Source organism: Chiroxiphia lanceolata, chromosome 28 (genome assembly GCF_009829145.1).
Source record: "Chiroxiphia lanceolata isolate bChiLan1 chromosome 28, bChiLan1.pri, whole genome shotgun sequence".
Lineage (NCBI taxonomy): Eukaryota > Metazoa > Chordata > Aves > Passeriformes > Pipridae > Chiroxiphia > Chiroxiphia lanceolata.
In genome coordinates this window covers 3,039,792-3,062,733 of record NC_045664.1, presented here as the reverse complement: position 1 = coordinate 3,062,733, position 22,942 = coordinate 3,039,792, and the positions used below count along the sequence as shown (strand labels likewise).

At 51.9% G+C, this 22,942-nt stretch overlaps 1 long non-coding RNA gene across 1 annotated transcript; it reads right to left on the bottom strand.

Moving 5' to 3' along the window:
* Positions 1–429: 429 nt before the first annotated feature.
* On the bottom strand, positions 430–2,099 carry LOC116799431. Its single transcript, XR_004361053.1, has 3 exons — positions 2,069–2,099; positions 923–1,074; positions 430–603 (listed from the first exon to the last, which is right to left on the bottom strand). It is a non-coding gene; the product is annotated as an uncharacterized LOC116799431 (long non-coding RNA).
* Between the last annotated feature and the right edge of the window lie 20,843 nt (positions 2,100–22,942).

The window sequence follows — 22,942 nt, the reverse complement described above, 5'->3', positions numbered from 1 at the left end:
TATGTTTGTTAGTTGCCATTTACTTCTTTAGTAAACGTTTCCTGTTTAAGAAACACAGATTTTTAAAGCCTGCAAGGAAATTCCCAGTGCCCCCAGTCAGAAAAAAAGCCAGGTTGTGCTGGGCAGATCCAGCCCTTCTCATATGAGAGCTTTTAAAATGCACCTTCAAGAGGTTCTGTCAGCTTGTTTTAACCAAAAAAGGCCTGACCAGGAGTCCCTGCACCGAAGAGGTTTCCAAAAAATTGAGGCATTCAACACTGCAAAGTTAATCTCCCCAAGCAGAGCCCACTTCCAATTAAGTTATTATATAAATGCACACTAAGCAGCTACCTGAACACACCTAAGCTATAGGATATGGTGAGCACATGTTCCTGCTGAACACGCACTAAAATGTGATTTTCCCCTACTTGCACTCATGTGTTGCCTCAGTTTGCCTTTTTATTTCCAAGAGGATAATCACGAGCCCAGCTGATGGTTCATCTTCACCACACAGGGAACAATCTGGGTGAACAGGGAATATTTTCTCCCTCTGATGCTCAATTTACTCCATGAATGACGTCCCATGAGCTTTTCCCCTCTGTCCTCATTCTCCAGAGCAGAGAACTGATGCAGAGATGGAATGGGAATAAGATGAGGTCACAGGGAACCTGACCCTCAACTGGACACCAGGGGATCCAAACTCTTTCCCAGAGCCCCATTCCAAGTCTGACCTATTTAATCACTGCATTCCCAGTTCTTCCAAAGCAGGAACAGCCCTTTGGCATCCCAATTTCTGCTCTCCTTCCCCCAGCATTTCTCTGGGAAGCTCCAGCTGCCTCAGCAATCCCAAAATCCCTTAGCAATCCCAAAGTCATTGCCATGGGCAGGGCCCCCTCACCTTCACAGGGAAGAATTTTTCCCCAATGTCTCACCTAAACCCGACCTCTTCCACCCCAAATCTGAGCATCACCAGGCAATGTCTCAGCCTGGGCTGTGTCACCAGCACTTGGGGGTCCAGGAGGGCGAGTTGGGGGTCCCACACAATTCCTAAGGAAGCAAGGAGAGATATAAGAAGCTGTGGCTGCCCCTGGATCCCTGGAAGTGTCCAAGGCCAGCTTGGAGTGACCTGGGCTGGTGGGAGGTGTCTCTGCCCGTGGCAGGGGGTTTGGAACTAAATGATCTCTAAAGTCCCTTCCCACCCAACCCAGTCAGAGATTCCATGCTCATCCCAGCACCTCTGCAGGGCCAGGGCAGTGCTCTGGTTCCCAAATCCAGCCCCTTTTGCCCCAGGTGCCATGTGGACACTCACTGCCCATAAAAATGGGATTTAGGGGGTACCCCCAGCCCTGAGCAGTGCCGGGAGGAGCCCAAGCTGTGCTGGAGGGTTCATTGCCAGGCTGAGCAGCCCAGCTGAGGTTTCACCCCATTATTCAGCCACCAGGGAGATGATGTTTCTGAGCAGAGGGTGCCAGGGGTACCAGGGTGGGATCCTCCTCCTGCCTCCATCAAAGGGGACCCCTCCCAGCAGGCCCTGCCTGTGCCAGGGTGCCCAGATGTGGGATCAGCAGCTGCACAGCTGGCTCCTGCCACAGGGCTGAGGGTCTGGGGGGTGTCAGAGTGTGGGAGACCCCAGAACAACCCCACGGGCCCCCAGGGATGGGTTTGCTCTGCCCAGAGCTACTCTGGGCACCTCTCTGTGTTTTCCTGGCACTGACCAGGCAGGGGGTGGGATTGGATGATTTAAGGTTCTCCCAACCCAACGCATTCCACGACACTCTGGAAGCACCGCGTGCAGCAGCCCCACAACCCTCCCCGCCCGAGGCTGCCGATGCTCCGGGGCGCGGTGACACCTCCCCGCTCCCACCCTCTTCCCAAACCCGGCTCTGGAGAGGGCTGGAGCCGCTCGCTCCCAATAGATGGCAGCAGTGCCCGGACACACGGGAGCGGCTCCAGGTGAGCCGGGATGCTCCTGCCGCTGGACCACCCTGCCTTCCCTCCCTCTCCATCCCTTCTTCGTCCCCCTGAATGCAGCAGCTCCCTCCCTCCCCCCCAGGCTTCCCCTCTCCCTCCCCGGCCCGTCCTCCCCTACTTTTGTCCGGGACACGGCACTGGATGTTCCCTGAAAATAGCACCCTGTCAATGGAGAGGAGGGTTTTGTTACCCTGCGTGTCCCTGATCGAACCCTTTGTGACTTAATCACGCTTTTGGCAGCGGCGTAAGAAACGAGCCATGAATCGAGCTATTGTATTGCCGGGATTTTCCTCTGCCATTGTCGTGTGCGACCCCGGAGAATATCCACGGCTTCCCCTGCTTCATTCCCCCTCCAAGCCCGGCCAAAAGGGGCTTTTTTTTTTTGGTTTTGCTAACGCTGTGTAATGATTTATAACGGTTTAAAACCCTCATCTAGGAGGGTTAAACCTCTGCACGGAGGAAGGGAGGACGGAAAGGGCTCAGACACAGTCAGGGAAACCGGGGGGAAAGAAAAAGCAGCAAGAAGTTGCTTTACAAATGCAGGCCTCCTACTTTGTTAACACATTTAAGTAATGTTAATTGCAGTGCACCCGCGGGATAAAGAGGCATTTGTAATTGATTAATCTATGTTTGCCATTTTCTAATTAAAGAGAAAAGAAACCCTAATTATCCCACTCTGTCCCGGGTCATTATGGAATAAGCAATTTTCCCTCCTCGCACACACTGGGCTCCCCTATTCTCCCACGTTACATAAAACCCTGAGCACACAAGGCAGGGCCTGCAGGGCCCAGTTCAGCTCGTTAGGCACGACCAGCAGAGCTGGGCTGCTCAGAATCCCTCGTGGGGACTCGCTGAGAGCTTCAGTCCGAGCCCCAGACCTCGCAGAGCAGCTCTGGGGGAGCTCTCCCAGCACTCCCCAAACCCCTGGAAAATATCGTCATCATCATCATGGCTGAACGAAGATTTGGGAAGGGCTCTCCCCACGTTTGTCACAAGTGTGCTGGTGGCTAAAAAGGCCAATTTGGGATAGACAAGTCTGGTTGCAAAAGGCACAGCAGAAAGACTCCTTAGGTGGTAAATTCTGCAGGACACGATTCTTTCTGCGTTGTCTTTTCTCCTCAAGGGTGATCCTGCTGCATTCTCAAAGGCATCAGCAGTGTTATAGATGGGGTGTCTCCAGACCTCCCAGCTGGAGGCCAGAGTAGACCAGTGATGGTGATCAATGTGGCCAAGGCTGAGATGTTGTTTCAGGGAGTCCTTGTATCTCCTCTTCGGGGCTCCTCTCTTGCAAGTTCCCCATAAAGCAGGATGGTATCTACATTTGATACCATACTGATGGAAGCCTCTTCAACCTAAGGCATCTGAAGGCCCACACCAAGACCTTAAACCACCTTGTCCAGGAGCTGCTCTATGCTGATGACGCCGCCCTTGTTGCCCACACAGAAGCAGCTCTGCAGCGTTTGACATCCTGCCTTGCTGAGGCTGCTGAGCTCTTTGGGCTGGAAGTCAGCTTAGAGAAGACAGAAGTTCTCTATCAACCTGCACCTCAGGAAGTCTTCCATCATCCCCATATCACCATTGGTGAACCAGAGCTCAGATCAGCCCAGCAGTTTAATTCCCCAGGCAGCCTCATCTCCTCGGATGGTGAGATTGATGGGGAGATGGACAACAGGTTAGCAAAGGCATGGAGAGCTTTGGGAAAACTCCATAAAAGACTTTGGTGAAATAAACACTTGAAGAAAAGCACCAAGATCAGTGTTTACAGAGCCATAGTGCTGTCTACTCTCTCATGTGGGTCTGAATCCTGGGTCATCCACCGCCACCACCTGCGACTCCTGGAACGCTTCCATCAGCGCTGCCTCCGAACAATCCTGAACATCCACTGGTCAGATGATGTGACCAATCCATCTGTTCTAGAACAGGCAGCACTCACAAGCATTGAGGCCATGGTGCTGGGAACACAGCTGTGCTGGGCAGGGCACGGCTCCAGGATGAAGGACCAACCACCCCCTCCCTAAGGTCCTGCTTTATGGGGAACTTGCCCCCGGAAAATAAGTCTGGAGAAAAAGATGAACTTGGTGACTTCATCTCATCAGGTAGAAGACAAGGAGGTTGTTGGAAAAGGATTAAAAAAAGCCCTAAGAGGTAAAAGAGATGACACCTGAGCTGCTGCTGCTGGTTCTTTCCGTGTCCCCTGAAGGTCAGGGAAGGGCAGAGGGAGCATTTGATCCACAGGCTGCAGTCCAGGGCTTGGATTCAGCCCCAGCTGCTGCTGCAGCTCCTGAAATCCTCTCAAGGAAGAAGAACATCCAGCCTGACCCCTCTGAAAGGTTCCACACCCTCTGCCATCTCCTCCTCCATGCCCCAGGCCACTGCAACCCCCCACCACCACCTTGCTGGGAGAAGGCAGCTCGTGGCCCAAGAGGAGGAGAAATGGGAAAAGCCTCCAACGGTGCTGGAGAGAATCCTGGAATCCCAGAAGGATTTGGGTTACAAGGGATTTTAAAGCCCATCCAATCCCACCCCCTGCCATGGGCAGGGACACCTCCCACTAGCCCAGGTCGCTCCAAGCTGGCTTTGGACACTTCCAGGGATCCAGGGGCAGCCACAGCAGCTCTGGGAATTCCATCCCAGCCCCTCCCCATCCTCACAAGGAGGAATTCCTTCCCAATATCCCATCTCTCCCTGACCTCTGGCAGTGGGAAGCCATTCCCTGTGTCCTGTCATTCCATCTCTCATCCCAAGTCCCTCTCCAGCTCTTGGAGCCCCTTTAGGCCCTGGAAAGGGCTCTCAGGTCTCCCTGGATCCTTCTTTTCTCCAGGTGAACCCCCCCAGCTCTCCCAGCCTGGCTCCAGAGGGGCTCCAGCCCTTGGAGCACCTTCCAGAGGGGCCAAGTCTCTGCTCCCTGGAAAGTTAATGTTCACAATAAAGCTGAACAGGACAAATCCAGAACTCAGTAAATTTATTTAGTGGCTGAATAAGAAAGCTGCAAGGAAAACAGGCTCCCCTTTCCCTGGCTTAAATGAGGCAGGATGGAATGTTTTTCCCTTCAGTTTGGAGGCTGTGCTGGTGACAAGGATCCTGCTGATAAATCCCACTCTGGAACGGGGAAAAACTAAAGGACACTGCTCTGCTCCAACACATTTCACTCCAGAGGGAAGGAGTTTCCTCCAGAAACAGTTAAACTGCAGCTAAACTTAAAAACGAGAGTTCAGGGCAGGTGATGCCACTCCCTGATTTTATTCCAGTGCCCGGTTTCTCTCCCTGGTTTCTGCAGAGGAGCAGAAGGGGATGAGCTGCTGGGAGAGGATGCTGCTGCTCCCACCACCCCCCTCCAGCCAGGGAAGGGGTTGCAGCTCTTGCTCAGTGGCCTTGGGTTGTAACTATCCCACTTTTCATGGCTGAGAAAGAAAAAAATAGCTCTGAGAGTAAAAAAAAAATAAAATATTTCATAATTAGGCTCCTTATTGCAAGATATTGCTGAAGGAGGATTTTTAAGGAGGGCTCAGAAGTGAATAAAGAGAAAGAATGTGCAGTTTTTAAGCCAGGAAAGGGTTTAAAAGAGAACATGCTTCAAATTGAGACTCATTTTTAATAACTGGGGGTTGAGAGGGGGATTATTTCCCACCAATATGCTCCTCCCTGTACTGGGAGAAGAAAGTTGTTCTTAATCTTGCCTGGAATTATCATTCCCAGCCCCTAAGGCAGCCCAGTGGCATCACTGATGTTACACAGAAACAGTGGAAGGGACACAATGGGAGGGTTTAAAGGAAAACCCCTTTGAGGGGAGGGGAATAAAACGTGGTGAGACTTCGTTTCTGCCCCTTGGCTGAAGCAGATCCTGAAAAAAAATGAAACTTCGGAGACTCCAGAGGTGCAGGGAGAGGATGAGGATGGACCAGCACAGCTGAAATGCTCCTTTAATAATAATAATAATAATAATAATAATAATAATAATAATAATAATAATAATAATAATAACAGCCCCAGATAATTGCAGGGATCTGTGTCTGAGGTGCTGCACAACCCCCCCAGCCACTGTTAATAAGATTATTTTGGTGTTTATTACGAGATAAAGCTCGGAGTGGCCAATTCGCACCCAGCCAGTTGGGAGCTCCACGGATCCATACATGTGGCTTCAATTTGAAGCACGAGTAATCCCTTAAATCCCAGACTTTCAGGAACCAGTCATGCTTAAAATTAAGCCCACATGTGGGTGTTTGCAGGGTCAGGTCTGGAAGATCATTTGCCTGGGTTTCCACCTGTTAGGGGAGAGTCTCTTTTCACGTTGCCATTATTCCCTTTTTTTTTTTCCCACCCAGGCCTGTGTTTGGCACAGGAATTTAAAGGACATTCTGGTCTTTCCACTGAGACCTTGAGAGTTTTCCTTGATAAAATTAATCCATTATCAGGAATCTCCTGAAGAAGCCAAAAAAAAAAAATAACCTTGTCCATGCCCTAAATATAAAATATAACCTCTGCCCTTCATATCCAGTGCCAGGGGAGCTCAGAGGTGAGCAGGGTGTTTTTAAACCTCTGGACAAAATGTTTCTGGGTATTTTTAGAAGTGAAGGCTGATTTCCTTCATCCCAGGGTTGTGCCAGAGCTGGAAGTGTTGGGATGTGTGATGGGAATTCATCCTTGCTCCTGCTTCTGGTTTGTCTCTGCTGGCAACAGGGGAATCTCTGCCTGTCCTTGCCTTATCTCCCACTAAAGATAAGGGGAATGAAGGGGGGGAAATAAGGGAATTAATGTGTTTTTAGTGATTTGGAGGGAGAGCTGAGCTGCTGAAATCCTCTGTTAAGCAGGTGATTCATCCCAAATCCGCCAGCACTTTAAATTTCAGGAGGATTTTCTCCTCCCTGGGTTTCTGTTCCATCCCATGACCTGATGTTCCCCCTGAGCAGGTGTAACCCCCAGGTATGGCTTGGGAGCAGCTGCTCCCAGCAGGACCTGCTGTGATTCCCTTTCCCAGTGCTGGAATGTCACCAAACACAGCTCTGGGCAGAGGGAACCGACTGAGGGAAACCACCAAGAATTTGGCTCCACCTCATCCCCCAAATCGCTGGGAAATGATCTCCTTTGTTTGAAGAAAGGAGCAGTTGGAGCAAAGGAAGAGGAGGGAGTTCATCCAAACCCCTTGATCTGAATCCCCTTTGGGCACCATAAAACCCCCAGTTCTGTCTTTCTGCTCCTTTCTGGGTTGGAGGTAATGAAAGCTCCACGTTCCCCAGCCCTGCACAGGGTTTGGCCTCTCACAGCACAGAGGGGATCTGGGGCTTTTGGGGAAGAAAAACTGCCAGGGTTAGGAGCTGTCTGCAGCTCTGACACCATTATTGATGGGCCTTCCGTGGGTGTGGGCTGGAAAAACGAGCCAGAGTGGGAAATGAGGGGGGAAAAAAAGGCAATGAAGCTCAGCAGGCTTCTTTTTGATAATCAAGAGCCCCACAAAATAAAGGGGATGCTGAGAATCCACAGCAAGGGTTTAAATCTGCAGAGATGGGGCAACATTTGGGGAGTGATGGATCCACGTTGTCCCTGTTTTGGTGCAGTCTGAGGGTTGCTCTGGCCAACACCACCTTTGTTAGGCTGTTCTGGGGCAGTGCAGTGGGTCTGAGCAGTGGCAGGGCTGGAAGGGGGCAGACACAGGCACGGGCTGTTCTGCTCCCAAAAATGCGGAGGGAATGGCTCCAAACCAGCAGCAGGAAGCTTCCCATGGTCTCCCAGCATGGTGGTGGTGGAGGAACAGTTTAAAACATCAGGTTTGTGGCCTCTGCTCCTGCAGCTCTTTGGGGACTCCCTGGGGAGTCCCAGGCAAATTCTTCCTGGGCTCCTGGGGAGTGCTCAGAGCAGCCTCGTGTGTCATCCCAACGTGGAATCCCGGGATGGTTTGGGCTGGGAGGGACCTCAAAGCCCATTTCAGCCCACCCTTCCACCTTCCACCATCCCAGGTTACTCCAACCTGGCCCTGGGCACTTCCAGGGATGGGGTGTGGAGGATCCATCAGTGGCAGAAGCTGAGGTGGCTCTGGATGAGACCCTCAGATCCTCCAGGGAAGGTGGGGCTGGGAGTCCTCCCAGAGAACCCCCAAGGCTTTGGCCAGACAAACACACAGTGGTTATTCCTTCCAAACATGGAATCCCAGGATGGTTTGGGCTGGGAGGGACCTTAAAGCCCATTTCATCCCACCCCCTGCCATGGGCAGGGATGCCTTCCACCATCCCAGCTTGCTCCAACCTGGCCCTGGGCACTTCCAGGGATGGGGTGTGGAGGATCCATCAGTGGCAGAAGCTGAGGTGGCTCTGGATGAGACTCTCAGATCCTCCAGGGAAGGTGGGGCTGGGAGTCCTCCCAGAGAACCCCCAAGGCTTTGGCCAGACAAACACACAGTGGTTATTCCTTCCAAACATGGAATCCCAGGATGGTTTGGGCTGGGAGGGACCTTAAAGCCCATTTCATCCCACCCCCTGCCATGGGCAGGGATGCCTTCCACCATCCCAGCTTGCTCCAACCTGGCCCTGGGCACTTCCAGGGATGGGGTGTGGAGGATCCATCAGTGACAGAAGCTGAGGTGGCTCTGGATGAGACCCTCAGATCCTCCAGAGAACCCCCAAGGCTTTGGCCAGACAAACACACAGTGGTTATTCCCTTCCTGGGAGAGCCTCCAATGGCTTCAGGAGTTTTCTCCTGGCTCCACAAACAGCCTCATCACCCAGAGCTCACCTCTGTGTCAAACTGAGCTTTCTCCTCCCCCTCCAGCGCGTTGAAAGGAGAAGCAAAAAGGTGACACATTTATCTCATTCCTCCCCCTCCCGGGACTTGTCTTTGCTTTTCTCCCATTTCCTCAGCTCAGGGGGAGAGAGAGGGAGAGGGAGAGAGAAGGGAAGAGCAGGGAGCTGCCCGGGGAGGATTGAGCCGAGCAGGATTCCTCGGCTCTTCCGTCCTCTCCGGGCTCTCTCCCCCGCACAGCCTGTGGCTCCCACTCCTGCTCTGTGTCAGCTTTGATAAGAGCCCCCGTGTAATCAGTGCAGCTCCAGCTATCCGGCTCCAGAGCTGGATGATTTCCTCCTGTGGCTTCTTCATTCCTGTTTATAATTAAAGGAGGACTTCTCGCCATGCCAAGGGCTATAGAAAAATAAGGAATAAGTAATAAAGTGGTGGCAGAGAGCCAGGGACTCGTTGCTGCTGCTGCTGCTGCTGCTGCTGCTGCTGCTTCGATTCTTGCAAGGTTTGGGTGTCTGGTTCAACTGTTTGCATTTTCAGCAGGATGCAGCCTGAAGGGCTGATGTGGTTTAGAATTACTGGATATTTCAGCTTTATATTTAGGACAAAATAAGCTGATTCCTTTGGGGTTTTGCTGCGTTCACGCTGCTGCAATCAAGCTGGCCTGGAGTCACCAGCAGGGCAGGTGCTTGGGAGCTCAGCCCTGGAGCCAGGGCTTGTTCCATCCCCGGGTTATTTGTGTTGGATGATCAGCAGGAGCCCTCTGGAAGTGGTGGCCCCGTTGTGTAAACAGTGACGGTGCCCCCAGGAGCTGCGGGTGGGACAATGGGCAGATCAGGTCACCCAGAGCCAGCAGTCCCACCCCAGCTTCCCATTTTCCAGGACAAGCTGTTCTCTTCATTAGCCCACGAGGCTCCCAAGGGCCCCAAATCACAGCCCCACACGAAGGAATTCCTCCTTTCCCTCTCAGTGCCTTCACTCCCTGTCCCTCGGGCACGGGGACACAGGGACACAGGGACACAGGGACACAGGGACACAGGGACACGGGGGCACAGGGACACAGGGACATGGGGACACAGGGACACAGGGACATAGAGACACAGGGACACAGGGAAATGGGGGCATAGGGACGCAGGGACCCAGGGACATGTGGGCATAGGGACACGGGGACACAGGGACACAGGGACATGGGGACACAGGGACATGGGGACATGGGGACACGGGGGCACAGGGACATGGGGACACAGGGACATGGGGACACAGGGACACAGGGACACAGGGACACAGGGACACGGGGGCACAGGGACATGGGGACACAGGGACATGGGGACATGGGGACACGGGGGCACAGGGACATGGGGACACAGGGACATGGGGACACAGGGACATGGGGACACAGGGACACAGGGACACAGAGACACAGGGACATGGGGACACAGGGACATGGGAACACAGGGACATGGGGACATGCACAAGGTCTCTTGGGTCACTGTTTCTCTTCCTTGCTGGTGGAGGAGCCCCCCTGAGCCGTGCAGGGGGATCAGAGGGGGCTCCCAGGGGTTCTAGTGGGCAAGTGGGGGGTTCTGTCATCCAGTGGGGGCACAATGAGGTGCATGGAGCTGCTTAGGCTGGGGCCATGGGCTGAGCTCTAACATTCAGCCTCAAAGATAAAGCTCTGCCTCTGTCCTGACTCTGGCACAGTCAGAGCAGCTGAATCAGTAGCCCAGTGGCAGTGGCAGTGCACACTGGTCCTTGAGCACTGCCCTGGGCTGTTTTTTGCTGTCTCCTGCACAAACCAACCCCCCCTGCCCTGCTGCATGGGGGAGAGGAATCCTCTGCCCAAGCAGGCCCGTATGTGGGGTGGAACTATGGACCAGCATGTTGGGGTTTATTCTTTGTTCTGGAGTAACTTGGGGCAGGCTCAGTGAGCCCAGCACTGGGGCTGCAGACACCCTGCAGGGGGATGAGGGCGTGGGGTGGAAGGGCTGCAGTCACAGAATCCCAGAATCAGCTGGGTTGGAAGGGACCTCTGAGATCATCAAGTCCAACCCTTGATCCAACCCCGCCGTGGTTCCCAGCCCATGGCACTGATGCCACATCCAGTCTCACCTTAAAAACCTCCAGGGATGGAGAATCCACCCCTTCCCTGGGCAGCCCATTCCAATGGCTGAGCACCCTCTCTGCAAAGAAATTCTTCCCAATCTCCAACCTAACCCTCCCCTGGCACAGCTGAAGCCCGAGCCCTCTTGTCTTGCTGATGGTTGGGTGGGCAAAGAGACCAACCCCCAGCTGGCTCCCCCCTCCTGTCAGGGAGTTGCAGAGAGTGAGGAGGTCTCCCCTGAGCCTCCTCTTCTCCAGGCTGAACAGCCCCAGCTCCCTCAGCCTCTCCTCACAGCACTTGTGCTCCAGTCCCTTCCCCAGCCTCGTTGCTCTTCTCTGCACCTGCTCCAGCCCCTCAATGTCCTTCCTGAGCTGAGGGCCCAGAGCTGGGCACAGCACTCCAGGGGTGGAGCAGAGCTGAGCACAGACACAGCAGCTCCACCCCACTGTTCCCAAACCCCAGAGTTTCAAAGTCAGGGGGGTTTCTTCACCTGCCTCGGAGATGTTTTGCCCACTGACCTCGCTGGGCTGAACTCACCCAGGGAGTTGCAAAAGTTCTCAGACAAAGGCTCCTTCCCATCCTGGATCACACACACAAACACTGCTCCCTGTCACTCTGAGTCACTCCTGAGCTCTGAGCCAAGCCCAGCCAAACCCAGCCAGCCCAGCAGCCTGGGGAGGGTCTCCCTGCCTTTGATGTCCTTGGCTAAAACAGCCAGAACCTTCCTTCCACCTGAGAAAACATTGGGCAAAGGACCTGCTTTCCCTTCCCCCTGCTGTTGTCTCCCACAACCTCTTCTCTTCCTTCCCTTCATCTGCTTTCCTCGGTGAGAAGGTAAAGGAGGTTCTGCTGTGGGACCCTGGGCACCTCAAAACACTTAATGAGGATGGATCAATTAAACAGACAAGCCTGGAGGAGGTAGAGAAGCACGAAAGGGCTTCTTGGAGACTCCTTTTGGTCTGAAAAAGCCATTTCTCCCGAGCTTTAGGCATTATGGGGTTTATGGAGAGCCCTCAGATGGGACTGCCCCATTCCCTGGAAGTGTCCAAGGCCACATTGGAGCATCCTGGGATAGTGGAAGATGTCTGTGCCCATGGCAGGACTGGATGATTTCAAGGTCCCTTTCAAGCCAAATAACTCTGTGATTCTCTGATATGATTCTGTCCCACCTCAACTGACCTTAATTCCCTCCCCTCCTGAAGTGTCTCTTTTTTTGGAGCAACTCCTCTGGAATTTGGGGTGTGCAACCCCCTCAGAAAATCCTCACATTTCTTTCCTAGTGTTTCAAATGACCAGCACAAAAATAACCAAACCCAAAAACAACCCAAAAAAAGGTACTTTCCAGGTAAATCTCCCCATCCAAAGGAGTTGCAGTCACCCAGGGTGAACAGCAGGCAGCCCAGACTGGCTGGGGCTGGGAGCAGTTTGGATGGTGCCTTTAGAAGGGCTCTGATTTTATTACCATTATTATCCCTCCACTTCTGTGTTTAGGAGGCTCTGGAGTATCAGGTTGCTCAGAAAAGTTTCCATCATTAGGCCTGATTTTCTACTCATTTGGGGGAGGGCACAGAGCTGAAATCCTTGGAGCTGCCCAGTCCCTCTGGAAATGCAGCTCCCAGCCCGTGGTGGTCAGGGCTGAGTGACCTCGGGCAGCCCTGAGGTGTGGGGGGAATCTGCCCTTGGAAACCCCATTTGGCAACTTGCTTTTCATGTCCTCGGTCCATCCTGTGTGATTAAATCTCCCAGCACCTCCCAAACCATCCCTGTGCTGGTGGCCAGGGCTGGGCCAGGGGCTGCCCTCCCAGCCAGGCTTTCTGCTCCAGTACACCCAGTCTGGGCTGGGAAGTGGGATCTCTGTCAACCACAGAGCCTCCTTCATGTGGCTTCCTGAATGCTTTGGTTTGGGGCTAGTTTTCCCCCTTCCCCCCTCCGTGGATGGAATGATATCCCAAAGATCTGGAGCTCTCCGGAGCACTCTTGTTAAACCATCCAAGGGCTTTTGGTGGAGCACAACAGGCACTTCCAGGCTTGACTGAAGTTTTCCCATCCAAAACCTGCCACAAATTCACTCTCCCAGGAGAGTGATCCCAACAAGGGATCCCAACACGTGGGTTTGACCACCGAACATCCCGGGTTTTATCTGCTTTTTTTTTAACCAGCTATTTTATTCCATCTCACACTTTAACCTTGAGAGTCCCACACATCCTTCCAAGAGGTTATTTAATGAAAAATCACAGCCCAAAGCTGCAGGTTTTATCTGTCAGGTGGACTTACAGACACGCCTCTGGACTGATGAGAAGGAGTTTAGACCAAGCAAGAGGTGAAGATTTGTCCTTGTCTTTGTGGTTCCTTCAAGTCCCATCCAGCTGGGCAGATAACGGTGATTTATGGAGCATTTCATTTCTGATCTCACTCATCTCATATCCCAAGGGATGTTCCCATGTTGTCTCCAGGCTTTTTTCATCCCTGGTCTCCACATCTTTCAGACAGAGGAGCTGGTGAGGAGGCTGAGAGGGATTTGGGCAGTGGGTACCTGGCTCAGGGAAGCACAGAAAACACAGGGCTGAGGCTGCAGGTTTGCACTTCCATTTAAATGAGATATATTTTAGTAAAAAAATTGGGAATTGCCCACAATGAGAAGAGCAAATGGGTTTGTCACCCCTTGCACTTCTCAGTAAGAGGAGCTCAGGAAGATCAGAGGCTGGATTTCCCTCAGAGAACCAGAAAATCAGCAAGGCTGGGAAAGATCTCTGGGATCATCAAGTCCAGCCTTTGACCAAAAAAATGACCCATTAAAACAGGTCAGAAAGTGCCTCAACTACTCAGATTTTTAACATTTCCAGGGAATTTGTCATGAAACCCCTTCCAGGTAACCCTGCCTTGACCAACAATGTTTTCAGTGATGATAAAACCAAGTGTCAGTGAGCAGAGGAAACCCAGGGATTATGGAGCAGGACAATCCTCTCTGGCTTTTGCACAGGTAGGAGTCAAACCTGAACCTCTGCTGCATCAACCCTGAGCTCTTCCAGATCAGCCACACTCCCATCTTGCTCTAGAACTGGGATAAAGGGAGACATCACCCAAAACTGACTCTTCAACAGGCCCAGAAAGGCCTGCTTAATTATTTCCTATAAAACATGAAGCAAAATGCCACTTATAGATCACACTGACAGCAGTTAATTACAGCTTTCTGCAGCACAACCAGCATGTAAATCACAGCAAGGTCCCAGCTTACAAAGCAACTTTATGTTTGGTGTGTGATGCTACAAATTACTTCAAGTGCTGGGATGTTGGTGGTGATTAATTTGATGAGTTTAAATTGCACTCTGTGGAGGAAGACACCGTGTTCCAACCATCAGAAATTTTATATACTGTCCCCTATGGGGGGAAAAAAAAAACAAATAAAGAAACCTCTGGTGGTGTCTGGCTTTGATTATTTATTGAACAATGCTCCATTGAGTCCCAGCTCCCCTCAGACAGCCCAGAAACAAAGGCCTGCAGTGCAAAGTTTAGACAAGGACAAAGATTTCTGAACTCTGGAACACAGCACGAAGCCCTGGGACTGCCCCACACCGGGAGGAATGGCCAGAGCTGGGACTGACAAGGGGAGAAATGCAAGAAATGCAAAGAAACTTCGCTGAAGGGAGAAGATTCCTGTGAAAACTCCACTTTCCATGGCTTTTCCCTCCACAACGGGACTTTGGGAACACTTGTTCCCGAAATGTTTCTCCTGAACTCGTTAACTACTGGGTTCCTCCAGAACTTCTTGCCCCAAAGAACACCCAGAATATTTATCTGGGGGAGGGCACACATTTATTTATTTGGGGAGGGCACACATTTACTTGGGGAGGGCACACATTTATTTGGGGAGGGCACACATTTATTTGGGAAGGCACACATTTATTATTTGGGAAGGTACACATTTATTTGGGGAGGGCACACATTTATTATTTGGGGAGGGCACACATTTATTTGGAAGGGCACACATTTATTTGGGGAGGGCACACATTTATTATCTGGGGAGGGTACACATTTATTTGGGGAGGGCACACATTTATTATTTGGGGGGCACACATTTATTTGGGAAGGGCACACATTTATTTGAAGAAGACACACATTTGTTTTGGGCAATGCACACATTTTTCTCAGGCCTTTGGTTGAAAGCTCTACCTGGTTAAAACACACATTGAGAGGGAGGGTTTCGTGTAGTTTGGGATTTAGTGGTTTATATAAGAAGGTCACAGTTAGAATCACGGAATCACAGAATGATTTGGGTTGGAAGGGAGCTCAAAATCACCTCATTCCACCCCCTGCCAAGGGCAGGGACACCTCCTAAGGGAGCTTAAAATCATCCCATTCCACCCCCTGCCATGGGCAGGGACACCTCCCACTAGCCCAGGTTGCTCCAACCTGGCCTTGGACACTTCCAGGGATCCAGGGGCAGCCAGAGCTTCTCTGGGAATTCCATCCCAACCCCTCCCCACCCTCCCAGGGAAGGATTTAATCCCGATATCCCATCTATATCTACCCTCCTTCACTTCCCTGGGGCTGCACCTCCCTGTCTCCAAGGGGCTTTAAAAAAAAAACCCCAAACCATCTCTCCCAACTTGTTGCTTGAATCCAGGATTCCCACAGACCCCACGGAGCATCCCATAAATTGGCTCAGCTGCCTGGCAGCTCGTCCAGCTCCCAAAACCCTCCGTGGCCGTCCCATCTCCCCCTGTCCAGCTGGAAAAATCATTCAGGGGAGGTGAGAGCCACGCTCGGCTCTCTCCCGTTCCCGTCACTTCCCACGTAAGCAGCGGCTGGAGCTCGGTCTTTCCAGGAGAAAGGAGAGAGGTGGGGTCCGTGGGATCGTGTTCCCGGCACAGAATCCCGGCGTTCAAACCTCTCCCACCCTCGGGAAGGGGCTGAGAACTCCCTGACCCCCCGAGCGAGGCTTTCCGGGGCTGCCCCGGGGGCTCCCGGTGTTATTCCAGGCACTTCTCTCTCTCCTCTTGATCCCTGACTCTCGTTTTTTTTGCTGACGATTTGTCGGTTCTAATCCTTTTGGCAACACACCCAGCTCAGGAACAAAAATTAAAAAAAAAATAAAAAGAGGAAAAAAAAGAAAACCGACAAAAAACCCCAAAACAAATCAGCGGAAAAGTTCCTCGGAGTTGGCTGAACCTCCCAGTTACCCCATTCCCAGGGCTACCAGTGCTCCCAGTTACCCACAGGCTCTGCAGCAGGTCCTGGATGATCCCCCAGAGTCCCCCTCCCCATTCCCAGTGTTCCCAGTGCTCCCAGTTACCCACAGGCTCTGCAGCAGGTCCTGGATGACCCCCCAGAGTCCCCCTCCCCATTCCCAGTGCTCCCAGTCCTGGATGATCCTCTGGTGTCCCCAGGTACCTCTCCCAGTGCTCCCAGTGCTCCCAGTTACCCACAGGCTCTGCAGCAGGTCCTGGACAATTCCCCAGTGTCCCCAGTTACCCCTTCCCAGTGCTCCCACCGCTTTTGGGGTGAAAAATGGGTGTTTGGGGTGAAAAATGCCTTCCTCAGCTTAACGGTAGAGATTTCAGATGCCACAATTAAGACTTAAAATTGCGAGTTTTCCTGCTGTGCCACTGATATTTCCTGCCTTGTTTCTCTTCCAGCCTGAGTGTTTCACCCTCTGGGGTCACCTTGGCACCTTCTCAGCTGGTGGGAGGGGACACAGAGCCACCAGCTCCCACCTCGAGCCCCTGCCTGGCACACCCACAGCTCCTGCTCTGGGCACTGAGGAGAATTCACTTTAATTACTCCCTTGCACAAGTTTCCTACGTCTGCTCTGGGCTTTTAATTAGAAGCAAATTCGTTCCCTTTGAAACCTCGGAGTTCCTGTGAAATGCAGAAGGACCCCAAACCTTCCCAGGGCCACCTTCATTTCCAGCCAGTGTTACCCCCTCACGTGGGTTTGGGAGCAGCAGCAGCATCATTTCATGCCCCCCAAAAACCCCCCAGAAGGTTTTTCTGTGAAGCCTTCAGGACCAAAGATTTCTTCCCTGCCACCAGTGTGTGATGACATTTGAACCCAGAGCATCCACTCCATCTCCTTTCCAACGGAAAATGGGCTGTGGTTTTATCCACAATTGATGCAATTAGAAAAACTTCCTCGTTTAACATGATCGTGCCTCCCTTTGCAAATGCTTTTGGTCCCATTTCCATCCTCCAACTCGGCATATCCCGGTTTTCCAGCTGAAAACTCTGCTGCCAAATCCTACCAGAGACTCCAGAATTCCCGTTGGCACCCGGGTTGTGGTTTTGGCTTTTTGTTTTTTTTTTTTCCGTAAAAAAAAGAGCCAGTGAGAGCTGGGAGGAGAAGGAAAACCCTTGGGGCTCATCTCTTGCTTCCAGACAACGAAATCACGTCATAAAATAGGGGAAAACTGTGGGATTCAGCAGGAAAGTTGGGAGAAAGAGCAGGAGCACAAGGGTGAGGAGGAGCAGAGGGAGCTGAGGGTTAAATCCCCTGGAGGGATTGGACACCCCTGTGGACGTGGCACTTGGGGACAGGGCTCAGTGGTGGCCCTGCAGTGACAACCTTGAAGGTCTTTTCCACCCTGAACAACTCTGTGATTCCACAATATCGTTTTTAAGGAGCTCTGGATGGATTTTCAGGTTGCTGCCTGAAGCTTTTCCTTAGGAGGATCCTCTTCCAGGGTGCAGGATCAAAGCTGGAGTTGCTAAACCCCTGGGGTGGAACTAGAACGGGAAAATGTTTTCTATTCTCACGTCTATTTATTTATTTATCTTGGTGGAAAATAAACTGGTTTATTTCCAGTTTGCGACTGGAAACTGAGTGTTTGGGGGTTTTTTTGTTTTTGTTTTTGTTTTTAAGATTTCCTTTCAGAAAGTAAAGAAGGAGCTCAAAGGAACCAAATATTTCAGTGACACGGTTAAACTGCCCCCTCCTAAAGCTGCAAGAGGGGAATTCTCTCCTCAGGGATAAACCACAGCACGTTTGGGAGTTAAAACATTGGGAAAACAGTATGTCCCAGCAGCTCCTGGTGAGGACAAGGTTCCAAACCCCTGACAAACAGCTTCCTTGGACGAGGGAACAGGAGGAGGGACAGGAGGGGTGTTGTAGAACAAACTGCATTGTCATCAGGCAAGAGAAATGAAAGGCTCCCAGTTGAGGGATCTGGCTGTTCCTGTCACTGGGACACGCTGTGCAAATCCCAATCCCTTCACCAGATGCCTGGGAATGGCTCCTGTGGGAACATCTGGAGCCCCTGTGTGGTGTAAGAGAGGGTTTGCTCTCTGCCCCTCCATCCAGAGGGGGCTGGGACACCTTCAGCCAGGAACATTTCTCTCCTAACACGGAGAATTCCCTGTCTCCCACCTCCTGCTTCCTGCTCCTCTTCCCAACCATCGTTTCTACCTCTGTGCAGCTGAAATCCCAGAGTTTCCATCTACCCCTGTGTAGGTGTAAGAGGGGGTTTGCTCTCTTTGCCCTCCATCCAGAGGGGGCTGGGACACCTCCAGCCAGGAACATTCCTCTCCTAACACAGAGGATTCCCCGTCTCCCAGCTCCTGCTTCCTGCTCCTCTTCCCAACCATCTGCTCCTCCCTCCCAACCTGAGCCAGCCTGGGGCTCGTTATCGACCCCCTGTCATGTCAAACCTCCCCAAAATAACCCCCATTTCCACAGGAGGCTTTTGGGACTGAACCTTTCCCAGGCACTGAATCCAAAAGAGCAACTTTGCCCCTTTCACCTTTCTGGAGGCAGAACCGGTTAAGAATCTCCTCAGTGCACATCAGAACTCGCTTTGGACCTTTCCTTTTCTGCCTCTGTGCAGCTGCAATCCCAGAGTTTCCATCTGCCCTGCTCCCGAGGTGTAATCCCTCTCAGGAGTGATATCCATGGCACAATTCCAGCCCCGTCAGGTGAAATGTATCCCCCATGCAGGGAGCTCAGGGATGAGCCTCTCAAAGCCACGAGGAAAGGAGTTAATTAGGACATCCAGGGCGTGTGTTGACGAGCTGGTTTTAATCCTCCCCAGTGCAGAAAGGAGGAGATGTAATGGGAATTCTTTCGTTTGGTTTCTCTAAAGCTCTGCAAAAATGTTAGAACAACCACGCTGGTTAATGGCATTCCCCAGGCCAACAAAATGTCATCTCCATCCCCACTGCTGGAAGGGAACAATGTGCTGCTGACAGGGAGCTATATTTAGGGGGACAAGCTGTTAGAAGCACTCAGGCAAACGTCTGCCCAGGGAGGAAATTCCCTGAAGGTGGGAAATTTGGGATTTGGTTGCTGCAGGACACACTTTCCTGCAGGGCATCTGCTCCCAGGCCCTGCAGGGGAGAGCTCAGGGGAGCAGCTCCTGCCCCTTTCCCTTCTCTCTTTCTCCCATTTCCCTTCTCTCTTTCCCCCTTTCCCTTCTCTCTTTCCCCCTTTCCCCCTTTCCCTTCTCTTTCTCCCTTTCCCTTCTCTCTTTCCCCCTTTCCCCCTTTCCCCCTTTCCCTTCTCTTTCTCCCTTTCCCTTCTCTCTTTCCCCCTTTCCCCCTTTCCCCCTTTCCCCCTTTCCCTTCTCTTTCTCCCTTTCCCATCTCTCTTTCCCCCTTTCCCTTCTCTTTCTCCCTTTCCCTTCTCTCTTTCTCCCTTTCCCTTCTCTCTTTCTCCCTTTCCCTTCTCTCTTTCTCCCTTTCCCTTCTCTCTTTCTCCCTTTCCCTTCTCTCTTTCTCCCTTTCCCTTCTCTCTTTCTCCCTTTCCCTTCTCTCTTTCTCCCTTTCCCTTCTCTCTTTCTCCCTTTCCCTTCTCTTTCTCCCTTTCCCTTCTCTCTTTCCCCCTTTCCCTTCTCTCTTTCCCCCTTTCCCTTCTCTCTTTCCCCCTTTCCCTTCTCTCTTTCTCCCTTTCCCTCCTCCCTTTCTCCATTTCCCTCCTCCCTTTCCCCATTTCCCTGCTCTCTTTCCCAATTTCCCTGCTCTTTCCCCATTTCCCTTCTCTCTTTCTCCCTTTCCCTTCTCTCTTTCTACCTTTCCCTTCTCTCTTTCCCCCTTTCCCTTCTCTCTTTCTCCCTTTCCCTCCTCCCTTTCTCCATTTCCCTGCTCTATTTCTCCATTTCCTTGCTCTCTTTCCCCATTTCCCCGGAGGTAGAACCAGTTAAGAATCTCCTCAGTGCACATCAATGCCCTCATAACGTGCTTTAAACCTTTCCTTTTTTTCTTTTCCCCATTTTAATTGCATTAGTTGCCATTCTATTTAAAGCCCCCCACAGTCTGGTTGCTCTGATTCCAATCAGGTTTCTGATTCTCCACACTTGGCTGCTGCTTTTCTGCTCTGCTAAACATGGAGCTCATTCCCCTGCAACCTTAAAATCAGCATTAACACCTCGGAAAGGACAAATAGGAGAAGACAAACCCCCTTTTTTCACAACCATCAGGCTTGGTTTTATTCCCACTCCAGCCAAGCAGGTGAGCAACCCCCTTTTTCCCCTTTCCATTTTCATTTCCCTGCCCTTTGGAAGGGTTAATCCAGGCAAGGATAACTCAGCAGGCTGGGAATTAACCCAGCCATCTCTCCTTGCCTCAGCTTCCCACTAAAATCCCTGGATTTTCATCCTGCTGCTCCAACAGTGACACTGGACTCGCTGGAAGAAAATGCAATTAAACAGGATCAGCTGCAATTAAGCAGGATCAAAACAGTTCCCCTCCCATTTAAACAAGCAAATTAAGCCAATTTTTTTTTTTTTTTAGCATGTGCCCATTTATCAGCTGTTTCCATGGCAACACTTGTTTTCCTTAATGCTGTGTTTCATTTGTCTCAGGGTAACACCCTGTAATCCTGGTCCCATTGTCCTGGGTTCCGTGGAAATGAGCAGGAGAGAGTCCTGCACTCAGATTTTCACTCAAACCCACAAAAAGCTCTCCTGGTCACTGTTATTTTGGTGCTTTATCCCAGCACAGGATAAATATTCTCCTTCCTGGCTTGGACTGATCCGAACCGAAGGGGGTTGAGGTGGAAGGATCAATGTTTGCTCAGCAATTTTCAGCCCTTCGAGTCTAAAATCACGACTTGCACAAACCTCTCTCCACTGGAGTGAGGTTGTTCCTCATTGTTAGAAACTTTGGTGGGTTTTGGCCTTGAAATGCTTCTTTTGGTGTTAAATTCCAAAGGATAGAAGGCCCTGTTGCTTTTAGGTGGGTGCTGGTAACAAATATTTGCCTTTGCAGGGCCCCCCCCCTCGTGTCTCATCTGCTGGTTTTCATCATATTCAGGTTTCTGGTTTATGTTACAAACCCCACATTTGCTGCTGGGTTTTGTGGGGTGGGATGGTTGGACCTGGAGATGCTGCAGGGCCTCCTCCCCCAGCAGAAGGTTGAGCAGAGGTTGAGTGTTGTTTTGCCTTTCTGTGACATCCAACTCTCCTGGCTGATCTTGTCCAGTCCCTGGGATCAGGCTTCTTGTCCCCTGAAAAAATTAGGATTTTGCGTGGAGGAAAAGTCTCTGCTGGACTAATATTCTGGTTTTTAAGGTTCAAAAGGACCTGTTGGAACAAGGGCAGAGGAGGCCAGGGAGGTGCTCCAAGGGCTGGAGCCCCTCTGGAGCCAGGCTGGGAGAGTTGGGGGGGTTCACCTGGAGAAGGGAAGGACCCAGGGAGACCTTGGAGCCCCTTCCAGGGCCTGAAGGGGTTCCAGGAGAGCTGGAGAGGGACTGGGGACAAGGGTTGGAGGGACAGGACACAGGGAATGGCTTCCCACTGCCAGAGGGATAGATGGGATGTCAGGAAGGAATTTTTCCCTGGGAGGGTGGTGAGGGGCTGGGATGGAATTCCCAGAGGAGCTGTGGCTGCCCCATCCCTGGAAGTGTCCAAGGCCAGGTTGGAGCAACCTGGGCTAGTGGGAGGTGTCCCTGCCCGTGGAATAGGAAGGGCTTTAAGGTCCCTCCCAACCCAAACCACTTGGTGTCTCCATGATTTCAAAGCTTCCCTGCAGGACACCCTTCCATTCTTTGGGAACATAAATCCACTGATTCCCCCACCCAGCCCACGAGCCAGAAACCACCACCAGCCTTCCCTGGGGGGGTCTCTCAGCCCCTTTGACACGTCCTGAGGACATCAATGAGGACATCAATGCCCCGAGGTGTCTGATCTGCAGGTCGAGGGGGGATCCGAGGCCGCTGTTTCCTGCCGCTGCCTCCCCGAGTGAAACGAATATCCCGACAAAGATTCCACGGGGGCTTTGAGCAGACAATTAATTCCCAGCAGAGGCCAGAAATAGCTCCGTGCTGCTCCTCCTGCTGCTGCCTTTGATCTGCTCCGGGGGAAGGCACAAAAATCTGAGGAGTCACCGACAGAGAAACTTTCCCCCCCCCCCCCCCCGCGAGGTCTGAGCGTCTCCCAGCAAAGTTTTTCGGGCTGAGCAGGGGAAAGATTTGCAGGATCAGGCCCCTGGTGGCCTCTGCTTCATTTGCTGTTATTTGTTTGGCTCCTGGGCTACAGAGGTTTCCTTAGCAACTGCTGTATCCTTTTACAAGGCATTGTTAACTCCAGGCACTGACGTGGGCTGGGGCCGAGGATGCTAAAAACGATGGCACCCAACAAAAATAACCCCGGTGATTGCCCCGTTTCCTTGAGTAAACACCACCATTATCCACCAGGAACCGGCCCCAGGGACTTCTCTTTTTTTTTTGAACAATAATGCAGGTTTGCCTTTAGCATCACCAACCATCAGCCTTTGTGGGGCTGGCAAAGGTCAAGAGGAAAAAAAATCTCTCCTTTTTGTGCCTCATGATAACATTTCCTGGCACAGGGCTGGCAAATGCTCTCTGGGCTCTCTTCTTCTAAAGGCTGAGATCCACTTTCCTGCAGGGAGAAAATCCCACCTTGGTGAGTGAGGGGACCCACTGGTAGCTTTCTCTCCTCGAGGGTCTGAAAATCCAGCAAGTTCAGACTCCCCAAGACAGCCAAACATTGGCTGCTCCTTGTCATAATCCAAGGAAAACCTGTGGTTCAGCTCTTCTGCTGGTTCTCTGCACTGAGGAAGCAGCAGAGAAGAGATTGTGGGCAGAATTAAGCTCCCCAAAGGGGTAAAACCCGTAAATTTTCTTCACCAACTCCACAAAGCACAAAGTCGTGGGATGGTTTGGGTTGGAAGGGATCCGAAAACCATCCCACATCCCACCCCCTGCCATGGGCAGGGACA